At 38.0% G+C, this 26,274-nt stretch overlaps 1 pseudogene; it reads left to right on the top strand.

Annotated features, from left to right (window-relative positions):
- The first annotated feature begins 8,433 nt into the window (after window positions 1–8,433).
- Window positions 8,434–10,022, top strand: LOC103086880 (pyruvate dehydrogenase E1 component subunit alpha, somatic form, mitochondrial pseudogene; annotated as a pseudogene).
- The last annotated feature ends 16,252 nt before the right edge of the window (window positions 10,023–26,274 follow it).

Below are 26,274 nucleotides of genomic sequence, written 5' to 3'. Positions count from 1 at the left end.
TCCCTACACAAGCCCCAGGTACAATGCTTGCTTATGTTGTGCTTGGACCCAAAAAGCCCTTGCTTCCACCCACCCACACTCTTTACTTGTTAAAAGCCTCCCTTTCTTTCTGAAGCCCCAGTTTAAATATCTTAACAAATAAGATTTCTTGTTCAAATAACATTTCTCACTAAATAATATTACACCTGAACCAGAGACCCAAGGCTTAATTCCAGGTTAAGCCTCTAACTCCCAACCCTCTATGTCCAAATCATACTCTGAATAGCATTACAATTCCATCTTTTTAAAACTGTAACATTTATTCCCTGTCAGAAAGTTCCAACAGACACAAGTAACAAATGATGTTTTAAAATACATTTCGAATAAATGAAATAATTCATATTTTAGAATGGAAGCTATAAAGTTTTGATTTACCATAGGATAGGCCAAACTGCATTACATCCAAATAGCAATATGCCATATGGAACAGAGCATACGTTAAAGGTTTGAGTTCCAGCTCCATCACCTTCTAACATACTGTGTGACCATGTTATTTAACCTCTCTGAGCATCCCTTTAGCTATAAAGGGTTATCTATACATCCCTATTTATAAATTAGGGATAATATCAGTATGCACCTCTGAGTGTTTGTTGTAAAGGTTAAATGATGTTAAGCATGTAAGGTATTTAGTACAGCATTTGTACATAGTAACTGCTAAACAAATGGCAGCTATTATTACTAAATTCACAGAATATGCATAAATGTGTAATCACTGCAACTTTCTTCAGTCAGAGAACTGATGCAAGACTTCCCCTTATGCCTTTTCCTTATAACCCTTCTTAAGCTAAAGTTCTTAAAAATAATTTACCAGTTAATTACTTAAACAATAAACAGCTGATAGAGATATAAATAAATCAGTAACAGCTGAACTCTAACAAATACAGATGTTAAAAATAGCATGCCATTGCCCCATTACACATGAATATTACCATAAATAACCACAACCTGTGCAAAGAAGCCGCTAAATCTGTCTCACAGCACAGACTGAAAAACATTTATTAAAAATATGAAACACACATCACAATATGGATCAGGGAATTCCCTAATCAAAGTTATATCAAAAGGAAATTACTACCCTCAGATATATGTAAATACACTCAGAATATATAGCACAGATTAGCAATCTACAGCTCACTTGACAGTGTGAACTAGCTTCTGAATAAATTAAGCAAGTGATATTTAACAGATGTCATATAATTCCATTTCTAAACCAGAGCCCTACTATACTCCTGGCCCTGAGTGAGTGACAGGGTTGGAAATCCAGTGAAGTCATGGAATAATGCTCCAGAAGCATTAACTCACTCAGTTCAAAACTCAAAATGCTCCTTAGGACACCTAAGTAGCATATAAATTACTAGGGCAGGGCAGAGGTTTTCCCATTACACCCTCCTATACTATTTGAATTTTCTGTTTAAAAAAAAAGAGAGAGAGAGAAAGAGACATGTATGGGAAGAGGCAAACAAGCATCTAACTCCAAAACTTTCAAGAGACCAAGAAGCTCAGGAAGATGGGCAATTATCAAAGTGGTCAATATCAGTTTGGCAAAGATTAAGAATAGTGATACCTGGCTCTGGCAAAATAAAAATGTGGAGAAACAGCTCTCTCACATACTGGGAAATATACTGGGCATATATACACTGGGCATAAGAGTGTAAACTGCTACAACCATTTTGGAAAATGATTCAGCAACACCTATTAAAATTGTAAATGCTTGTATTCTTTGACTGAGCAATTCCACATCCAGGAATCTAACCTATAGAAACAATGAAATGCACACATGTACAATGACAAATGCATAAGTATGTACCGAAGCAATGTTAATAGAAGTTAAAAACTGGAAACGACTAATGCCCAGCCAAACTGTCTGTCTGATTAAAAATCAGACATCATAATCATCAAAAATAATATAACGGTATGGGTACTGAAATTAAAATATATCAAGACATACAGTGATCCCTTTTATATAAAGAATGACAGGGACTTCCCTAGCGGTCCAGTGGTAAAGAATCCGCCTTACAATGCAGGGGACGTGGGTTCGATCCCTGGTCGGGGAACTAAGATCCCACATGCCATGGGGCAACTAAGCCCACGTGCCACAGCTACTGAGCTCGCACACCTCAAGGAGAGACCCCACGTGCTATAAACTACAGAGCCCAGGTGCCCTGGAGCCCGTGTGCCACAAGTAGAGAGAGAAAACCCACACACCACAACTAGAGAGAAGCCCAAGCAGTGCAACAACAGATCCGGCGTGCCTCAACGAAGATCTCATGTGCCGCAACTAAGACCCAACACAGCCAAAAAATAAAATAATAAAATAAAATATCCTGAAATTGAGGTTCATCTTAAAAAAAAAAGAACGATATATGCTTATACGTCATTAGAAAACAAAAATCTGAAAGAATGTATACAAACTATTCACAGTGCTTATCTCCACAAAAAAGAAATCTTAAAGAGTTAAACTTTAATAATATTAAAAGAGATATAAAACTTTATTCAATAAGGCTAACAAATCTTCAATTCCGCATTATCATCATTTGATGGAAGAAAGCGGAAAGAAGATGAAAAGAAACAAACAAAACAAAACAAACCCCCAACAAATGGAAAAATATAACTACGCAAAGAGAGAAAAACACAGAAAAACAGAATTTGCCAGGAAAAAAAAAAGAGTTAAACATCAAGGGAGATCAAAGAAAGAAAAAGTTCAATAAATTTAAAAGGGTTAATAAACTAGTCATCTCCTTGACACAAGAACACACTTCAGAAGTAAAATCACTGACTTATGAAAGGTACTTAAGAGGGTTAACAGCTCACTTGCTCTTTGTTCTTTCAGATTACAGGACTCAGTTCTGAATGGAAGAGCTTCAGCAACCCACCAGAGTTCTTTATGGGGCGGGGAGGGGGAGGGGGGAATCAAATCAAGGCATCTGATATAAATATGGTCTTAAGGATCCCTGCCCTTAAAATAAAAGTGCTATAAAACTGGAAAAGCATAACATCAACCTTTTATACAACACACACACAAAATGGTAATATTTGTACAGCACAAGATTTCCTGACAGACTGGATGTAAAATATGGAAAAAAGGAGTCAAGAAGGATACCAAAATTTTTGACCCAAGCAATTTAGAAGGATATACAAGTGACCCTTGAACAACACTGGGGTTAGGGACACCAATCCTCCATGCAGTTGAAAACTCCCATATAACTTTTTTTTTTTTTTTTTTTGCGATATGTGGGCCTCTCACTGTCGTGGCCTTTCCCGTTGCCGGACGCGCAAGCTCAGCGGCCATGGCTCACGGGCCCAGCCGCTCCGCGGCATGTGGGATCCTCCCGGACCGGGGCACGAACCCGTATCCCCTGCATCGGCAGGCGGACTCTCAACCACTGCGCCACCAGGGAGGCCCTCCCATATAACTTTTAACTTATAGCTGGCCCTCTGTATCTGCAGTTCCATATCCAGGAATTCAACCAACCTCGGATCGTGTAGCACTGTAGTATTTACTACTGAAAAAAAATCTGCGTATAACTGGACCCATGCAGTTCAAACCCATGTTGTTTAAGGGTCAACTGTAACTGCCCCTACGTGAACAGGAAGGGCTGAATGTGGGAAGGTTTTTTATTGAGGTTAGGGAGGTATCAGGAGTTCAGCTCTGGACATATTAAATTTGAGGTGTATGTTAGATATCAGGTGAAAATGTCAAAAAGGCAGCTGGATATGAACCTAGAGTCCAGGGAAAAATCTGGGCTTGAGATAAAAATGTGGCTGTCATCAGCATATACAAAGAACTGAAAGTTAAGAGAATGAAATCATTGAGAAAGCAAGTACAGAGAGACAAGAGGAGCAAGGACAGAGTCTTGAAGCAGTCCAAAGTTTACAGGTCAGGGAGATGAAGACCAAGCAAAGGAAATTTCAAAGATGGCCAGTGAAGTAAAGTGTTGTTGTGTCCTGGAAGCCATTGTGAATGATGTTTCCAAGAACATGGAAGAGATCAACTATGTCAAATGATGCTAAAAGATCAAGGAAGATTAGGAATAAGAACTGACCAAGGGAAATAGCAACCTGGAAGTCACTGATGACACTGACAAGAACTGTGGATGGAGTGGACAAGGAAAGCCTCACCAGAGTGATTCAAGAGAAAATGGATGGAGGGGAATGAGAAAGTGTACATACAGACAATTCTTTTAAGGAGCTCTGCCCTAAAGGGAAGCAAAGAAATGGGCAGTAGCTAGAAAGTAAAGTGGGGCCAAGATAATAATTTTTTAATATGAGAAAAATTACACTGTTTCATGTACTAACAAGAATAATCCAGTAAAGAGGAAGGGTACTTGGCCCAATCCTGAGGATTCAGAAAAGGCTTCTGATGGAACTGTCCCACGCTGAGTCATGAAGGCTGATTAAGAGTGAATCAGGATGAGAAGGGAGGGGACTGAAACAGCATGAGCAAACAGAGGTGAGAAACAACATAGTGGGGGCGGTGGCATGTGAAGCACAAGACTGAGAATGACAGGAAATCATGCTGGAGAGGTGAGCAGTCACCAAGGCTTTTAAGATGTATCAAGCAGTACAACCTTTATGATATAGATGATAGGGGACTTGCCACTATAGGGTTTAGATAGGAATACTAAGATCAAACTGACATTTCACTCAGGGAGGGAACAGCTTGAGGGGCACTAGACTGAAGGCAGGGAGACCCGTTACAGTTATTGAAATAAAGAAATAACAAGGTCCTAAACAGGACAGTGTTAGAAGCAGTGAAAGGGGCTTAGTGACAGATCTTAAGTGCTCAGTGTTGAAAAGCAGTAGTTTCTAGTATGAGCTACTGAGCAGATGATAAGGCCATTACCTGTATTTGGAAATACTGGGGAAGGGGTGGTGAATGATTCATTTCAATTTGGGGTATATTGTTTTTAGCGTCTCTATAGGACATTCAAGTGAATAAATGTAAGCAGGCCAGTGGGTAGAAAACTCAGACCTTAGAGCTCAAGATATCTGAGAGGCATCTGAGTGGCAATTAAAATTATTGTAATATATGAGATGATCCAAAAATAACATTTACGAGGAAAACAATGATTGGACTTTTAGGAACACTAACACTTTACGGAGAGTTAGTGGAGAATATGCTTGAAGGAATTTCAGACAAAACAGTCAAAAAGCTACAGAAAAAAATCAGGAAAAGAAATAACCAAGAGGCCAGGGAACCAGCCAAGGACTAACACCTTTACCAGTTTAAAAAGAGATGGTGCAGTGACCTGAATACACTGGCGGGGATCAGAAATCGAGTCAAATCACGTAACAGTCTGGACTTTCCAATTCTGTTGTATTAATTTTTCAAAAATTAGTAGAATCTACAGGCCATCTCTTCCTGAGGTCCCTAAGTAGTCAAGCCAACCTGAGTGGAAAAGACTAAAGAACTAAATACAGTCGCACCACTACCTCTTGGAGGAGATTATTTACAATTTTAGTAGAAGAGTATTTGTGGCTGCTCTATACAAAGAAAACTGGTGATGCATTTCTTAATAAACCGAAAATTGTTGTCAAGTATAATAAAATGAATAGGAAACTTTTTACTTTTTATCATGCCTGACTTCTTGACTGTTACATAATACTTCACCCACGACTTTACATAAACTCAACTAACAATAAAACTCATAGCCTTATATAATAAGGAAAAGTATTGAAGTATGGATGATGTAAAAACCTATAATGCTAGTACTTAGGGAAAAATATTACCAATACAATAAAAATTTGTCAGGAATGGAAAGAATTTTTGACACTGGAAGAAAAAAGATAACTTGAAGATACAGGGGGAAATAAACAGAGCAAGGATCAATTTCCGTTTCTTGACTTTAGCTCTACTTTATAATTTTTTGGCAGACAATTTGTCACACTGAAAAATCACTTACTCTTGGATGGCTGTACTGTACTAACTGGGAGTGACTCATAAGTGTTTGGTCCCACCCATACAGAAGAACTCTGCAAAGAACTTAAAAAGAAAGAAAATCAACCGGAAGCATATTTTCAGATGAGCACCTAACACAAAATCATTAAAGCATAGAAAAGATGTGACAGAATTATTACTCACTATGAGAAAGTTAAAAGCATTTTCTTGGAGTGGGGTGGGGGTGACTCTCAAGGTGTGAGTTATAGGATTAAAGAACAACTGGATCCAGGATTTAGTGAAAGCTGGAAAAGCAGGATTCAGATCACATGCAGCTCTCCAGGCCAGAGAGAAAAAAAACTGAGTTGGGTTAGTGCCTCCAGAGTTTAGGTGAGTCACAGAGAGAGCAGAGAGAGAAAAGCACGACCAGACTGGACTTCAGCACATGGGAGAAATCTGTAGCTGTTATCTTTTGGTTTATTTCTTCCCTTATTAATTTACTATTAAAACATGTTAATTAAATTCAAAGAAGCTAAAACAGAGGTTACCCCAGAATCTTACTACTCCACAGATGTGGACAAGCTCTGCCACACTGCTTTGCACTTGGACTAGACCAAAACACAAAGCTAACATCACTACCACAACCTTTCTAGCACTACATATTTTCATTTTGCTAATTTAATATAACAACCATTTTGTAAGATATTTATTTCTGTGGTTACTAGCAAGGATGTCTGTTTGTTTACTACATATATTCATCTTGAACAAACTGACTGCATAGTTCTTTGGTCCACCTACAAAAATCTTGTTGACCTTTTATACTGCAAAGGACATTTTGTGTGTTATATATACTCATTTTTCTGTCATAATGAATGCAAATGATGTTCTAATTCCATTGTTCTCATTTTTCATGGAACCAAAGTAGTTATCAACGTTTATTTAGATATTTATTAATTTTTTTTTTTTTGCCTTCACTTGGTTTTAGGCTCTAGCAGTTGCTCACGTACCAATAAATCCTGAAGGGGTTTCCATTATTATACAGTCATACTGCATGTCTTAGAACTTTTCACTTGCCTGATCCAATCATTCCAGTTTAACTCTTTTGTATCATTTATTTATGTTTCTTCTCAAATACAGTGCTATCATCCATTCTTTAAAAGAAACATTTTTGGGCTTCCCTGGTGGCGCAGTGGTTGAGGGTCCGCCTGCCGATGCAGGGGACGTGGGTTCGTGCCCCGGTCTGGGAAGATCCCACATGCTGCGGAGCGGCTGGGCCCGTGGGCCCTGGCCACTGAGCCCGCGTGTCTGGAGCCTGTGCTCCGCAGCGGGAGACTGCAACAGTGAGAGGCCCGCGTACCGCAAAAAAAAAAAAAAAGAAAAGAAACATTTTTTGTGGCTAAGTAATGATATAAAATGTAATGGGTTCCAAGCAATTCTACACCTAGGTACCTAGCCAAGAGAAATAAAAGACACAAAGTACTGTACACAAATGTTCCTAGCAGCGCTGTTCATAATAACCAAAAGTTGGAGGCAATCCAAATATCCATCAACCACTAAATAAGTAAGATATATCAGCAATAAAGTGAATGAACTATTGATACATTCTATAAAATAGATGAACCTCAAAAACATAATGCTAACGGAAAGAAGCCAGACACAAATGACTGCATATAGTATGATTTTGTTTATTTAAAATTTCTGGAATATGCAAATCTATAGAGACAGAAAACAGATCAGTGGTTGCCTAAGGCTGCATGTGGGAATCAAGGACTGAATGCAAATAGGCACAAGAGAACTTCTGGGGGTGATGAAAATGTTTTATAGCTAGATTATGGGGATGATTACAAAACTACAAATTTACTAAAAACCATTAACTTCAAGTAAACTAAACTTACTTTTATAATGGGTAAATTTTATGGAATGTAAATTCTACTTCAATAAAGCTGTTTTTAAAAGGCCAATGAACAGAGGAAGGATGAAAAGAATATATGAACATATACACGCACATAGGAAATAACTTTGTAATATAAAAATTTAAGGGATTCAGCTTGTTACTGATAAAAGTGGCAGAAAGTATTTTAAATAACAGTGTGTTCAAGAGTGACATAAGAGAAACATTTTCACAAGCTGGTCATGGGAGTGTAAATTGGCACAACGTGTCTGGAAAGCAGTTTGGCAAAGTATACAAAGCGAGCTTTAAAACAATGTCCCCTTTCATTTACTTCTGAGAACTCGGCCTACAGAAGTAATAAAAAACATAAATAAAGATCTAGGTATAAAGATATTCAGCAAAGCAAAATTTATAATAGTTTTAAAAGATGGAACCTATGTAAATATTCAACAATGGAAGAACAGTTAAGAAAACTGCAGCCCATCCATGAATATTCTGCACTCTTTAAAAATATCTGTGTGCCTATGGCCCAGCATAGAGCATGACATCACTGCTGCCACCACCACGACCTACACTCAGGAGGAAGATCCTCTAAGAGGAAGATTCTCACCGTTTCCTGCGGGTCATGGCTAGCAGAACACTGGTGGCATCCCGTAACTGTGCAAATGATGGTACATTTGAAATGAAGAAATGTGACCTTCATGGGTACTAAGAGGGCCCTTGTATCACAACAGTGCTCAGAAGTGAAGAGAGACTCAGACTCTACAGGATGATACAGACAGTTTGCCAATGGAATCAAACAGAAAGTTATTCGTGGTTTTTGTTACTTATGTAATGTCAAAAAGTTTGTGGGGGACTTGAGGTCGGGATAAAAATCATAGATCATCTCATCACAGCTTACTGGGCTCATGGCTTTAGCTTTACTTGTGGACCTTCTGTCCTAGAAATTTGTAGAGTTTACAGGACAAAGAGAAGGTTGTGCTAAAGGAAAAGTAGGATTAATACACATGTACACTAAGACCTTCTACGGGGATCAGGGCAATGTCAGAGCTCAGGTTCCCCTGAGCACTGGTCTGGCCTTTAAGTACAGTTACCACTCAGTAACCAAGGGGGATTGGTTCCGGGATACCAAGGGGGATTGGTTCCATGGATACCAAAATCCTCAGATGCTCAAGTCCCTTATATAAAATAGCATCGTATTTGCATATAACCCTATGCACATCCTCCCATATACTTTAAATCATCTCTAGATTACTCATAATACCTCATACAATGTAAATGCTATGTAAATAGTTGCCTGTGCATGGAAAATTCAATTTTTGCTTTTTGGAACTTTCTGGAATTTTTTTCCCAAACATTTTCAATCTGCAGTTGGTTGAATTGGTAGATGCAGAGCCCATGGATAGGGAGGGCCAATTGTATAATGGAAAAAATGAGGTCTGTTTGACTTTATATTTGAAGCATACAATATGGCAACTTTGTGGAATGACCGTTTATTTTCACCTGTGAGAAAAACCACTGTGGAATGGGAACATCTGTTTAGAGAGCAGCAGCCATCACTGATTACTACAAGAAAGGCAATTTTCTTCCTGGGCTTAGCTCAGATGGAATGGATGCTCTATGTGTCCAGGAGGCAACAAAGATTGCAGCTGCCTATTACAGATCTGTATAGGGGATCATATTGATAGAGCTGCAGACTCAACATTATGAAGGACACAGTATGCATGATCTTGGAGCTGGTTACTATACACAAGAAGAAATACAGTAAGAAGAGTGACCCTATGGGCTTCCCTGGTGGCGCAGTAGTTGAGAGTCCGCCTGCCGATGCAGGGGACACGGGTTCGTGCCCCGGTCTGGGAGGATCCCACGTGCCGCGGAGTAGCTGGGCCCGTGAGCCATGGCCGCTGGGCCTGCGCGTCCGGGGCCTGTGCTCCGCGATGGGAGAGGCCACAACAGTGAGAGGCCCGCGTACCGCAAAAAAAAAAAAAAAAAAAAAAAAAAAAAAAGAAAAGAGTGACCCTATTATGCTTCTCTGAGATAGAATAGCACACAGCAATACTGCCAGTGTTGAAGAATGAAAGGAAACTGATGTTGAAGTGAAGAAAGAAATTGAGAGCACAGTCTAGTTTGCTACAGTTGATCCCAAACCACCTTTAGAAGAGCTAGGCCATCACTTCTATTACAGTGATCCATCTTTTGAAGTTTATGGATCAAGTGAATCACTTAAAGGAAGACTGCAGGGACTTCCCTGGTGGCCCAGTGGATAAGACTCCATGTTCCCAGTGCAGGGGGCCCGGGTTTGATCCCTGGTCAGGGAACTAGATCCCACATGCCACAACTAAGAGTCCACATGCCACAACTAAGAGTCTGCATGCCACAACTGAGAACCTGCATGCCACAGCGAAGATCCCGCATGGTGCAACTAGGACCCAGAGCAGAATGAATGAATGAATGAATGAATAAAGGAGCACTGTAAACTTACTATTATGCCTTCAACAGAACATTCAATGGTCAACTTTAAGCAACTTTGTGTTCTCAACTTTAAAAGAAATAAAACCCATCAAACAAACAAACAGTTTGTAAACGTGTTTATGCTACTCTATAAAATTAAGTTTAAAAAGATGGGAGAAAAATTTAATGGGTTCCAAAAGTTCAGTGGTACAGTGAAAAGTACATCTTCTTCCCCATGCCCCACAGTTTCCCAATTTCCCTCCACAGAAGCAAATATGTTACTAGTCTCTTCTATAAGAAAAAATGAAATTTTTAAAAACTGAAACAAATCGACAAACACAAAAAACAATTCAAAATGTTTAAAGGGGGCTTCCCTGGTGGCGCAGTGGTTAAGAATCTGTCTGCCAACGCAGGGGACACAGGTTCGAACCCTGGTCTGGGAACCCACATGCCGTGGAGCAACTAAGCCCACAAGCCACAACTACTGAGCCCGCGAGCCACAGCTACTGAAGGTCACGCGCCTAGAGCCCGTACTCTGCAACAAGAGAAGCTACTGCAATGAGAAGCCTGCGCACCACAATGAAGAGTAGCCCCTGCTCGCTGCAACTAGAGAAAGCCTGCACACAACAATGAAGACCCAACACAGCCAAAAATAAATAAATTAAAAAAAAATTTTTTTTTAATGTTTAAAGGAAAAGTTCATAAATTCTTACATTCAGAAAGAAAAATATGGAGGGAGAAATAGAAACACTTTGTAATTAACGTGAACCAAGTGGCAGAAGATACGAAAAGTATAGGCTGGGGGAATTTGGAAGCACTGAGTTAAACCTATGGGGAGATAGAATAAGATATTAGACATGTAGGATAGGAACTCTCTCATATCTATACTTACACAAACAACTCATCCTAAAATAAAATCCAATTCCGAAGTCAGGCAGAGATTTTTCCCTCTTGTGTCAGTGAGTCACAAAGCTGTCTCAAGCTTATTTTACCCATCAAGCCAAAAGACATACCACTCTCTTGTTATAAGGATTATAGCTAGGTATGTTTAATGAACAAGTTATTACAATTAGAGGAAAATACCTTATATCTGTTATAATTAACAAATTGTATCACTTAACTGTGGCAGTCAAACTACTGCCTTTTGCTTCCTGGCAATGTTAACTCTACTAATTTGTTCTCTAACACAGAAATAATGCCCCCCATGGTGGGTTGCCTACTGCAGTTACTCCATGCAGAAAAGGAGAGAGCTTCTGAAGATCTAAGAATAAGTGTATTAAAATACAAATTTCATCTTCATTTTGACTGCCATTATAAACTGAGGTATCACAGAGTGACTTGTTCACAGACAAAAATTTCCCAAGCAATGGAACAGCTGAGTCACTATTCACCAAAGACTTAATTATCTCATACAGTCAGTGAAAGAAAATGATATAATATTACAAAAGTCATCTATTTTTGTAGTCTTTGTTCAGGGTTCCAAAAATGAATTTCAATATGGTTGCTGACTCTGAAAGTGATTTTCACACTCAGATTTACCTCTTAAAACATTTGGGTACATTCTTTTTCTGGGATTAAATTAAATAACATCTATGCATCAATCGAGTTACACCAGAGGTAATGCTCCACCAACTTCTAGCTGAGTTTACAACATAACGTTAGCTTTTTCTAGAATGGGCAAGTCAACTGAGCTGTAACATTCCCTTGGGCTTTATGCCATTTCTCAAGTTTAAAACTGAAACATCAGTTGAAGAGAAATACGTACAACCTAACAGCCTATGCAACTTAATTACAGGCAGAGTAAGCTGCACACATCAGCTTCAGAACAAAAAGAGTTAGAAAAAAACTAAAAAATCAAATATGAGATTTTTACTGCTGAAATGGTATATAAAATACTCTCATGGATGAGATAACTTAGGACCTCAAAGAAGCTGCCTGCACAAGAACACAAAACAAATAAGGCAAGCTGGGAGTGGGGGCCAGGGCCTCTAAAACATTCTATTTCACAAATCAATAGCCTCCACAATCTCAAAAATATCTATATAGAAAACTGATTAAACTTTCAAATGACAAATTTAAAAATCACTCACTTGACTAAAAATATTTGCAATAAATAACCTCATTAGAAAGGATCTACATACCAGTAAAAATGGTTAACATTTACTGAATTCTTACTGTGTGCCAGGCTCTATATTAAGTCCTTTACATGTATTTAATTCATTTAATTCTCACCACTCTCCTGTGAGGTATTATTATTAACCCCACTTTAAAAACAAGAAAATTGAGGCAGAGTTTCTGGCAAATTACTTGCCAGAAGTCACCAAGCACATAAGAACTAGGGTATGAACCCATGTAATGATCTCCTCAGCTGTAGTCCCTAACTCCCCACTTCTGACCTCCCAGCTCTTAACCATTCTACATACTGCCTTTTAAATTTTAGTCCAATTTCTCATTTTACAGATAAAGAAACTATGTCCCCAAGGAAGAGATAAAATTCAATCAAAGTTGAAAATCATTTAATAACAGTACTAGTATTAGGATACAGGTTTCCTATTCCCATTATGCTCTCCTATTTCACACTGGGCTTTTCCTATTTTTCTATCATCCTATTATCCTCTTTCACATTGGGCTTTTCCTATTTTCCTATCATTTTTCCTATTTCACACTGGGCTTTTTCCCTCTTCTGGTCTTTTTCAAAATTAATTTGTTTTTCTGAGCATAAAATACTTATCACTGAAGTCAAGAAAGTACAGTAAAGTACAGAAGAAAATTAAAATTATTCCTCCTAGCTTCCAAGGATAATCATTGTCAACAGTTTAACTTATTTATTTATATGCATTACAAGACCAACACTCCATTTCCCTGCCCAATATGTTTAAAGAAGTTTAGAGACCTACTTTGTAAGTAGCTGTATATTAATTTGACTTTTTCACTTAAATCACTATTTTCCCAAGGCATTAAATATTTTTTGAATATGACTAAATGGCTACATGACATTTCATAAATTTCATTAAGATATTTAACCATAGGTCTACTGACTATATATATAGACTTCTTGCAACTAATCTCTTTGATGAAAGTGTTATACATATATCTTTATGCAACATATCTGTTAATATTCTTAGATTAAGTCCCTGAAAATGATATTACTGAGTTAAAGGGTATAATAATATATAACACACATGTGCTGCTTACTATTGCCAAACTATTCTAAGTGCTTCACAGATATTAGCTTGTTTAATCCTTGCAACAACCCTGAGAGATGAAATGAATGCCCAGAGACAACAAGTGACTGGCCCAAGATCATACGGCTAAGAAAGTGGCACAGCCAGGATTCACACCCAGCTAGTCAGAATCCAGGATCCAGGCTCTTCACCATTATGCTGGACTATTTTAATTCCACACTTTTCAACCACATGATGCCAAGCCTCCTAGACGTTTACTACAAATGTACAAAAATCATCTGAGGAACCTGTTTTCAGTAAGCATCTCAGGAAATTCTAAAGTTTGAAACCACTATCCTGATCTAAAATTTTTTAAATAGTACAACATCTAATAAACCCTTCTCATAAAACTACTGACAGACCACTGACAGTTTATATTGGTTGATGTTTAATATACAAATGGGAGGGCCAAGTAAGAGAACACTCAAAAATGGTTAAAATACGTCTTCATGACCTGGGATTAGGCAAATGGCTTCTTAGATGTGATACCAAAAGCACAAATAGTAATATAAATTAAAAATTTTAGGGTTGTTAGAATTATTTTTTAAATGAAGGATAAACTGAACTTCAAAATTTAAAACTTCTGTGCTATAAAAGACACCATAAATGGGCTTCCCTGGTGGCGCAGTGGTTCAGAGTCCACCTGCCAATGCAGGGGACACGGATTCGTGCCCTGGTCCAGGAAGATCCCACATGCTGCGGAGTGGCTAGGCCCGTGAGCCATAGCTGCTGAGCCTGCGCATCCGGAGCCTGTGCTCCGCAATGGGAGAGGCCACAACAGTGAGAGGCCCACGTACCGCAAAAAAAAAAAAAAAAAAAAGACACCATAAGGCTACGTATTATATGATTCCACTTACATAAGTCACCTAGAATAGGCAAATTCATAGAGCCACAAAGTAGAAATAGCAGTTATTAGAGCCTCGGGGAGAAGAGGAGACTTATTATTTAATGGGTACGGAGTTTCTGTTCAGGATGACGGAAAAGTGCTGAAAATGGAGACAGCAGAAGCAAGAAGAACTACAATCCTACAGCCTGTGGAACAAAAACCACATTCACAGAACGACAGACAAGATGAAAAGGCAGAGGGCTATGTACCAGATGAAGGAACAAGATAAAACCCAAGAAAAACAACTAAATGAAAGGGAGACAGGCAATCTTCCAAAAAAAGAATTCAGAATAATGATAGTGAAGATGATCCAGGACCTCAGAAAAAGAATGGAGGAAAAGATCGAGCAGATGCAAGAAATGTTTAACAAAGATCTAGAAGAATTAAAGAACAAACAAACACAGATGAAAAATACAATAACTGAAACGAAAAATACACTAGAAGGAATCAATAGTAGAATAATGGATGAGTGACCTGGAAGACAGAATGGTGGAATTCACTGATACGAAACACAATAAAGAAAAAACAAAGAAAAGAAATGAAGACAGCCTAAGAGACCTCTGGGACAACATTAAATGCAACAACATTCGCATTACAGGGGTCCCAGAAGGAGAAGAGAAAGGACCAGAGAAAATATTTGAAGAGATTATAGTCGAAAACTGCCCTAACATGGGAAAGGAAACAGCCACCCAAGTCCAGGAAGTGCAGAGAGTCCCATACAGGATAAACCCAAGGAGAAACATGCTGAGACACATGGTAATCAAATTGGCAAAAATTAAAGACAAAGAAAACTTATTGAAGGGAAAAACGACAAGTAACATACAAGGGACCATATGGTTAACAACTGATTTCTCAGCAGAAACTCTACAAGCCAGAAGGGAGTGGCATGATATACTTAAAGTGATGAAAGGGAAAAACCTACAACCAAGATTACTCTACCCAGCAAGGATCTCATTCAGATTCGATAGAGAAATCAAAACCTTTACAGACAAGCAAAAGCTAAGAGAATTCAGCACCACCAAACCAGCTTTACAACAAATGCTAAAGGAACTTCTCTAGGCAAGAAACACAAGAGAAGGAAAAGACCTACAATAACAAACCCAAAACAATTAAGAAAATGGTAATAGGAACATACATATCGATAATTACCTTAAATGTAAATGGATTAAATGCTCCCACCAAAAGACACAGACTGGCTGAATGGATACAAAAACAAGACCCATATATATGCTGTCTAAAAGAGACCCACTTCAGACCTAGGGACACATACAGACTGAAAGTGAGGGGATGGAAAAAGATATTCCATGCAAATGGAAATCAAAAGAAAGCTGGAGTAGAAATACTCATGTCAGATAAAATAGACTTTAAAATAAAGAATGTTACAAGAGACGAGGAAGGACACTACATAATGATCAAGGGATCAACCCAAGAAGAATATGTAACAATTATAAATATATATGCACTCAACATAGAAGCACCTCAATACATACAGCAACTGCTAACAGCTATGAAAGAGGAAATCGACAGTAACACAATAATAGTGGGGGACTTTAACACCTCACTTATACCAATGGACAGATCATCCAAAGTGAAAACAAATAAGGAAACAGAAGCTTTAAATGACACAGTAGGTCAGACAGATTTAATTGATATTTATAGGACACTCCATCCAAAAACAGCAGATTACACTTTCTTCTCAAGTGCACATGGAACATTCTCCAGGATACATCACATCTTGGGTCACAAATCAAGCAAGCCTCAGTAAATTTAAGAAAATTGAAATCACACCAAGCATCTTTTCTGACCACAATGCTATGAGGTTAGAAATCAACTACAGGGAAAAAAACATAAAAAACACAAAACATGGAGGCTAAACAATATGTTACTAAATAACCAAGAGATCACTGAAGATACCAAAGAGGAAATCAGAAAATACGTAGAGACAAATGACAATGAAAACACAAAGATCCAAAACCTACGGGATGCCACAAAAACAGTTCTAAGTGGGAAGTTTATAGCTATACAAGCCTACCTCAAGAAACAAGAAAAATCTCAAACAATCTAATGTTACATGTAAAGGAACTAGAGAAAGAAGAACAAACAAAACCCAAAGTTAGCAGAAGGAAAGAAATCATAAAGATCAGAGCAGAAATAAATGAAATAGAAACAAAGAAAACAACAGCAAAGATCAATAAACTAAAAGCTGATTCTTTGAGAAGATAAACAAAATTGATAAACCATTAGCCAGACTCATAAAGAAAAAGACAGAGAGGACTCAAATCAATAAAATTAGAAACGAAAAAGGAGAAGTTACAACAGACACCACAGAAATACAAAGCATCCTAAGAGACTACTACAAGCAACTCTATGCCAATAAAATGGACAACCTGGAAGAAATGGACAAATTCTTAGAAAGGTATAACCTTCCAAGACTGAACCAGGAAGAAATAGAAAATATGAACAGACCAATCACAAGTAATGAAATTGAAACTGTAATTTAAAATCTTCCAACAAACAAAAGTCCAGGACCAGATGGCTTCACAGGTGAATTCTAACAAACATTTAGAGAAGAGTTAACACCCATCCTTCTCAAACTCTTCCAAAATATTCCAGAGGAAGGAAAACTCCCAAACTCCCAATTCTATGAGGCCACCATCACCCTGATACCAAAACTAGACAAAGATACTACAAAAAAAGGAAATGACAGACCAATATCACTGATGAATATAGATGCAAAAATCCTCAAGAAAATACTAGCAAACAGAATACAGCAACACATTAAAAGGATCAAACACCATGACCAAATGGAGTTTATCCCAGAGATGCAAGGATTCTTCAGTATATGCAAATCAATCAATGTGATACACCATATTAACAAAGTGAAGAATAAAAACCATCTGATCATCTCAATAGATGCAGAAAAAGCTTTTGACAAAATTCAACACCCATTTATGACAAAAACCCTCCAGAGAGTGGGCATAGAGGGAACCTACTTCAACATAATAAAGGCCATATACAACAAACCCACAGCAAACATCATTCTCAATGGTGAAAAACTGAAAGCATTTCCTCTAAGATCAGGAACAAGACAAGGATGTCCACTCTCACTGCTATTATTCAACATAGTTTTGGAAGTCCTAGCCATGGCAATCAGAGAAGAAAAAGAAATAAAAGGAATACAAATTGGAAAAGAAGAAGTAAAACTGTCACTGTCTGCAGATGACATGATACCATATACACAGAGAATCCTAAAGATGCCACCAGAAAACTACTAGAGCTAATTAATGAATTTGGTCAAGTTGCAGGATACAAAATTAATGCATAGAAATCTCTTGCATTCCTATACACTAATGATGAAAAATCTGAAAGAGAAATTAAGGAAACACTCCCATTTACCAGTGCAACAAAAAGAATGAAATACCTACGAATAAACCTACCTAGGGAGACAAAAGACCTGTATGCAGAAAACTATAAGACACTGATGAAAGAAATTAAAGATGATACTAACAGATGGAGAGATATACCATGTTCTTGGATTGGAAGAATCAATACTGTGAAAATCACTATACTACCCAAAGCAATCTACAGATTCAATACAATCCCTATCAAATTACCAATGGCATTTTTTACAGAACTAGAACAAAAAGTCTTAAAATTTGTGTGGAGACAAAAAAGACCCCAAATAGCCAAAGTAGTCTTGAGGGAAAAAAACAGAGCTGGAGGAATCAGATTCCCTGATTTCAGACTATACTAAAAAGCTACAGTAATCAAGATAATATGGTACTGGCACAAAAACAGAAATATACATCAATGGAATAGGACAGAAAGCCCAGAGATAAACCCATGTACCTATGGACAACTAATCTATGACAAAGGAGGCAAGGATATAGAGTGGAGAAAAGACAGTCTCTTCAATAAGTGGTGCTAGGAAAACTGGACAGCTACATGTAAAAGAATGAAATTAGAACACTCCCTAACATCATTCACAAAAATAAACTGAAAATGGATTAGAGACCTAAATGTAAGACCAGGCACTATAAAACTCTTAAGAGGAAAACATAGGAGGAACACTCTTTGACATAAATCACAGCAAGATCTTTTTTGATCCACCTCCTAGAGTAATGGAAATAAAAACAAAAATAAACACATGGGGCCTAATGAAACGTAAAAGCTTTTGCACAGCAAAGGAAACCATAAACAAGACGAAAACACAACCCTCAGAATGGTAGAAAATATTTGCAAGTGAATCATCAGACAAAGGATTAATCTCCAAAATATATAAACAGCTCATGCAGCTCAATATTAAAAAAACAAATGACCCAATCGTTGGGCAGAAGACCTTAACTGACATTTCTCCAAAGAAGACATACAGACAGCCAAGAAGCACATGAAAAGCTGCTCAACATCACTAATTATTAGAGCAATGCAAATCAAAACTACAATGAGGTATCACCTTATATCAGTTAGCATGGGCATCATCAGAAAATCTACAAACAACAAATGCTGGAGAGGGTGTGGAGAAAAGGGAACCCTCTTGCACTGTTGGTGGGAATGTAAATTGATACAGCCACTATGGAGAACAGTATGGAGGTTCCTTAAAGAACTAAAAATAGAATTACCATATGACCCAGCAATCCCACTACTGGGCATATACCCAGAGAAAACCATAATTCAAAAAGACACATGTACCCCAATGTTTACTGTAGCACTATTTACAATAGCCAGGTCATGGAGGCAACCTAAATGCCCACTGACAGATGAATGGATAAAGAAGATGTGGTACACATATACAATGGAATATTACTCAGCCATAAAAAAGGAATGAAATTGGGTCATTTGTAGAGACGTGGATACATCTAGAGACTGTCCTACAGAGTGAAGTCAGAAAGAGAAAAACAAATATCGTATATTAACGCATATATGTGGAACCTAGAAAAATGGTACAGATGAACCGTTTTGCAGGGCAGAAATTGAGACACAGATGTAGAGAACAAACATATGGACACCAAGGGGGGAAAGCAGCAGGGGGTGGGGGTGGGGTGTGATGAATTGGGAGATTGGGATTGACATGTATATTCTGATATGTATAGAATGGATGACTGATAAGAAAAAAAAAGTACTTAAAATGGATGAAGGTGATGGTTGCAATACATTGTGAATGTATTTAATACCACTTAAAATGGTAAAAATGGTAAATTTTATGTGTATTTTACAATAATACTTTTTTAAAGGCACCATTAAGACAATCTACAAAATGGGGAAAAATATTTGCAAATCATTCATCTGATAAAGGAACTGTATCCAGAATATACAACTCAATAATAAAAAGATAAATAATCCATTTTTTTAAACAGGGAAAGGATATGAACAGACATTTCTCCAGCAAAGTATACAAATGGCCAATAAGTACGATGCTCAATATTACTAGTTAGTAACTGGGGAAATACAAATGAAAAACACAGTGAGACACTTCATACACACTGAATGGCTACAATAAAAGAGACAGATAATAACAAGTTTGAACAGGAAGTAGAGACACTGAACCTTCATAAGTTGCCGGTGAGAATATAAAATAGTACAGCCACTTTGGAAAACAGTTTGGCACTTCCTCTACACAAAAACTTGTACATATATGTTCACAGTGGCATTTTTCTTTTTCTTTTTTTAATATTTATTTATTTATTTAGTTGCATGGGGTCTTAGTTGTGGCAGGCAAGCTCCTTAGTTGTGGCACATGGGCTCCTTAGTTGCAGCCTGTGAACTCTTAGTTGTGGCACGTGAACTCTTAGTTGTGGCATGCATGTGGGATCTAGTTCCCTGACCAGGGATCGAACCTGGGCCCCCTGCATTGGGAGCACAGAGTCTTATCCACTGTGCCACCAGGAAAGTCCCGGCATTTTTTAATAGCCAAAAAATAGACAGGACCCAAATATCCATCAGCTGATAAATGGATAAATGGAATGTCATATATATCCCTACAAAGGAATATTATTTGGCAATAAAAAGGTATGAAGTACCAATACATGCTACAACATGGACGAATCTTGAAAACTTATGCTGAATGAAAGAAACCAGGCACAAGAGGTCACATGCTGTATGACTCCATTTATATGAAATTTCCAGACAGGTAAATCTACAGAGACAAAAAGTAGATTAGTGGTCACCAGAAGCTGGGAGAAGAGGAAATGGGGAGTGACTGCTAATGGGTACAGAGTTTCTTTTAGGGAAAACGAAAATATTCTGGAATTAAATGTGGTTAATCACTGCACAATTCTGTGACTATACTAAAAACAACTGAAGTGTATCAAAAACTAAAAATAAACTAGGGCTTCCCTGGTGGCGCAGTGCTTGAGAGTCCGCCTGCCGGTGCAGGAGACGCGGGTTCGTGGCCCGTTTCGGGAGGATCCCGCATGCCGCGGAGCGGCTGGGCCCGTGGGCCATGGCCGCTGAGCCTGCGCGCAGTCCGGAGCCTGTGCTCCGCAAATGGGAGAGGCCGCAACGGTGAGAGGCCCGCATAACGCAAGAAAAAAAAAAAAAACTAAAAAAAACTAAAAAATATGGTTAAGAAATTCATGATAAGGACATAAATTTTGAAATTAAGTGCTTAGAAGTGGTAATTTAAGACTGCAAGTAGGGCTTCCCTGGTGGCGCAATGGTTAGGAATCCGCCTGCTAATGCAGGGGACACGGGTTCAAGCCCTGGTCTGGGAAGATCTCACGTGCTGCGGAGCAACTAAGCCTGTGCGCCACAACTACCGAGCCTGCGCTCTAGAGCCCGCGATCCACAACTACTGAGCCTGCATGCCACAAGTACTGAAGCCCAAGCACCTAGAGTCCGTGCTCAGAAACAAGAGAAGCCACCGCAGTGAGAAGCCTGTGCACTGCAACAAAGAGTAGCCCCCGCTCACCACAACTAGAGAAAGCCTGTGTGCAGCAACGAAGACCCAATGTGGCCAAAAAATATTAATTTATCAATTTATTTATTTTAAAAAAATGACTAAGTATATGAATTTAGAGAGAGAATGGGGCGTGGAATCTAAAGGTAAAGTCTTTATGGAAACCATAAACAATGGAAACAAAGATGGAAATGTCAAAACTGTCAAAAAAGTCAAAAAAATTAAGAACTAGGAAAGTATGTGTCATGCAAACAAAAGTCTGAAAAGTTCTATTAAAATTCACAGAGGAAAATAGATAAAAAAATTTAAAAAAAAAGGAAAAAGAAAGAAAAAAAAAAAGAAAAAAAAAATTCACAGAGGAAAATGGAAAAGTAATTTTCAAAGTAGAGAGAAAAAAATAACAACCAAAACAAAATCATTCAATGACTCATCTAAAGAGATTCCCTGATGACTTTAAAAAAAAACAATCTAACTTAGTACATAAAAAACAAGGTTAAGAAAATACACATACAGTCTAAATTTATAAAATTGAAGGCGATATGGACAGACTTCACCAAGTGTAGAGCACTAGCAATTGAGGGCAAAACTGAAATTTAACCAGAATACTTTGGATACATATTAACAGTATTGCTTTTACACAGCAAATTTATAGGACAAGATGAACTGAACTATGTTGGATTCCCTGTCAGTAAATCAAGCACTCCCTTTTGTCCTAAATAGACTGAGGTGATGACGAAAAACGGATGATGGCACACTGCACACCAGAATGTCAGCTCCATGGGGGCAGCGACTTTGTTTTGCTTAACTACAACAATGCTTAGCATGCAGGAAGAGCTCAATAATATTGGCTAAATGAATCAACAGCACTTTGAAATCTACAGAATACTGTGTATATGTTTTAGGAATTCCCATCTAGATTAGGGAATTCTTCACATCTAGAAATGGAATTTTTTTTTTTTTTTTCTGCGGTATGTGGGCCTCTCACTGTTGTGGCCTCTCCCATTGTGGAGCACAGGCTCCGGACGAGCAGGCTCAGCGGCCATGGCTCACGGGCCCAGCCGCTCCACGGCATGTGGGATCTTCCCAGACCGGGGCACGAACCCGTATCCCCTGCATCGGCAGGCGGACTCTCAACCACTGCGCCACCAGGGAAGCCCAGAAATGGAATTTTAATGAAGAGTCAGAGATAACTGAGCTCTAAAACTAGAGCTTCAGGGAAGAAAAGAATTTTCCTTGAAATACCACACTGACTGGAGGCAGATAAGAAGCCTACATAACTTGCTCGTGCTGTTAAACACTTAAACATAATTATAAATTTCTTTTATTTTTTACATTGCCAGCATAATGAAAAACATAAATGAGTCTGTACAATTCTAAAGAGTTAACTTTTTAAATGGTAAAAATAACTTATATACGCTTAGAATTCATCATGGTCAAGTTATAGGAACACATAATACAGAAGATAAAAATCCCCTAAAGACAAAGATAAGATTTAAGTAAAATATAATAGATAAAGCCACTATCTAAGAGATCTAAGCAGAAAATATAAAACCTAACTGTTAAAATCTATTCAATACTAACTAAACTTAGAACGATGAACACAGAAAGAAAACAAAATCCTCCAGCTTAAAGGAATTCAGTTCAAGATAATAGACAAGAAAAAGCTACTAGACAGTGAAAAACACCATAACAACGATAAGAACAATTTCTAACAATGCCTGATTCAGCTAATTTACTTATAAATTTACATGGAGGATCAAAAAAAGACAGATCTTCAGATGGGAAAAGACACATACTATAATTTCACTCATATGTGGAATATAAAAAACAAAATAAATGAACACACTAAACAAAAATCAACATGTAGATACAGAGAACAGAGTAGCGGTTACCAAAGAGGAAGGGGGGAGTGAAATGGATAAGGTCAACTGTATGCTGTATGGTGACAGATGGAAACTGAATTTTTGGTGAGCACAATGTAGTATACATATAAGTAAAAATATAATGTTGTACACGCAAAATATATAATGTTATAAACCAAATTACCTCAATTTTTAAGAAGATACATCTTATTTTAAAACATTATATGTTTAAGAAATTTCTATACCTGTCACATAAATAGTAAAATCAATACCAACGAAACAAATGGTGTTTTTAAATAAAAATATCACTAAGAAGGTTGCATTTAAATATTTAATCAACACAATTATTAAAAAATTTTGTTCTTTAATTCAAAGTACTCTATTGTTAGAATAATGACAAATATCATTAGTTCATTTCACCTCACCTCTCTTTTTAAAAAAGATACTTGTGGGCAATAGACATGCAATTAAAGCTGTAGTTCAAGTTCAAACAACTCCCTCTGAACACACTAAAAAGACAGCCCACTAAAACATCCTGTTATATTTCTCACATTTGAATACTGTCTTAGATTTACCTCTACTAAGAATTTTATTTGAATCTAAAATATCCAGCAAATTTTGGGACTTCCCTGGTGGTCCAGTGGTAAAGAATCCACCTTCCAATGCAGGGGACACGGGCTTGATCTCTAGCAGGGAAACTAAGATCCCACATGCCGCAGGGCAAGTAAGCCCAAGTGCCACAACTACTGAGCTCACGCACCTCAACTAGAGAGCCCGTGTGCAGCAAACTACAGAGCCCAGGTTTTCTGGAACTGGCACACCACAACTAGAGAAGAGAAAACTCGCACACCACAACTAGAGAAGCCCATGCGCCGCAACAAAAGATCCCACAAGCTGCAATGAAGATCCCATGTGCCGCAACTAAGACCCAACGCAGCCAAAAAATTAAAAAATAAGAAAAAAATTTTAAATACCAAAAAAAAAAAAGAACAAGCAAATTTTGAGATGAAATGTTGTTTCACTTTCCATTAATAAATAGGTATGTCTTTAAATAGATCAGTTTCAACTCTAAAGTTTAGTAAAGAACATAAATTGGTTCAAGTATCAGAGATTTCTATTACTAAAACTAATTTTAGAGTATTTAATCTGAGCAAACTTGACGCTATGTAAAAATGTTTAAGCAATTTTTGGCACTTTCTGTTGATACAGGAGTTCACTTGATAGTTTTCCAAAAATTATGCTGCAAATACTGAACTTTTAAATAGTCATAAACTAGAAAATTAATCATACCTTAACTTTTTTTTTCATTCTCAAATTGTTTTTCAAGATCCTGAGATATTTACACTCTGTTTCAGGCATATTATCTTAGTAGCAAAGCCGGATTTACACTAAGGAAGTGACAGTGCAGATTTTGGGTTTTGACATGCATGCTTTACAATAGAAAACATTGTGCAAGTAAAAAAGTACTAATGTTGAGAACTATAACATACGCTAAATAAAATGGTACATTTTTTAAAAGTTAAGACTGCTGCTATATACTTATACTGGGCCAAAACTCCTAAAAAGCCATTCCTCCAAAATCTCCTTCTTCCCCTGCCCCCTGCTCAAAATAACTTTTTCCATCCTAGAACTCATAAAATGTATTTAAAATACATATTCCAGTACATCTTTATTATCTTTCCATTAATGGATATAACTCTCTGAAACTGAAAATATTTTATTTTACCCCTTTGCTCCAAAGCAACTTAATTATGTTTTTCCATTAAATTTATTTATTTATTATTATTATTATTGGCTGCATTGGGTCTTCGTTGCTACACACGGGCTTTCTCTAGTTACGGAGAGCGGGGTCTACTCTTCGTTGCGGCGCGCGGGCTTCTCATTGTGGTGGCTTCTATTGTGGCGGAGCACGGGCTCTAGGCACGTGGGCTTCAGTAGTTGTGGCTCGCGGGCTCTGGAGCGCAGGCTCAGTAGTTGTGGCACGCGGGCTTAGCTGCTCCGAGGCATGTGGGATCTTCCTGGTCCAGGGCTCAAACCCATGTCCCCTACACTGGCAGGCAGATTCTTAACCACTGCGCCACCAGGGAAGTCCCGTTAATTTTAAATATAAATGTTTAAAATTCACTCTAAATTTAATGGAGGGCCTTAATCCATTGCCAGTGAGCTTCCATACCCACCACTCCACTGAATTGTCCTCAAGTCACTGATGAGACTACTACCTGACAAATCCAAGGACTGCTTTCAGCTCTTAAAAGGTGACACGAGTCTTTTCTCAAAAACTCTTCCCTGCCTTGTACCTCACAAATCCAATCTTTCCTGGTCCTCCTACTTCTCTGGTTGTCCCTTCCAACTCTCTTTTCTTTTTCCCTCACAGCAGTTCAAATGTTGATCATCCCCACGGTTCTTTCCTAGCTTCTACTTTTCTAGAGATGTACAAACCTCCCTGGGCATGTATTTCCTACAGCCTTCACTATATCGGGTAGTGACTCCCAAATCTGTCTCACTCCATCCAGATGATTTGGTTGCACTCTGGGAATTTATCTCTAACTGATCTTTCTACTATATCACTCTACTGGGTCTCCTTGCCTCTGAGCACAATTCCAATGTCTTTCATATTGTCACTAAGACTGCTGCTCTAAAAACAAAGTTTTAACCGTGTAATTCTATTACTTAAAATCTTTTGGCACCTCTCACCACTTGTCCTAAAGGAAAAAGGAGCATGACATTAAAATCCCTCACAGCCTCATCCTGAACTGTCTTTTCTGCCTCATCTTCTATTCCTCACCTAAATGATATCACACAAAATCAGTTTCTCAAACAAGCCAACTATTTTTATTCCTATCAGTACTAATAAAACTATCACTCATGCTGTCTAAAATGTACTTCCCCCTCATTTGCATGCTAAAACCGGGCCCGTGAGCCATGGCCGCTGAGCCTGCGCTCCACAACGGGAGAGGCCACAACAGTGAGAGGCCCGCAGACCGCAAAAAAAAAAAAGACCACAAATAATAAATGTGGCAAGGATGTGGAGAAAAGGGAAACCTTGTATACTGTTGGTGGGAATGTAAATTGGTGGTCACTATGTAAAACAGTATGGAGGTTCCTCAAAAAACTAAAAATAGAACTACCATATGATCCAGCAATTCCA

The sequence above is a fragment of the Lipotes vexillifer genome, unplaced genomic scaffold, assembly GCF_000442215.2.
Source record: "Lipotes vexillifer unplaced genomic scaffold, Lipotes_vexillifer_v1.1 scaffold989, whole genome shotgun sequence".
Taxonomy (NCBI): domain Eukaryota; kingdom Metazoa; phylum Chordata; class Mammalia; order Artiodactyla; family Lipotidae; genus Lipotes; species Lipotes vexillifer.
Note: the sequence above shows the minus strand (reverse complement) of the source record. Positions and strands in the feature narration are given on the sequence as shown.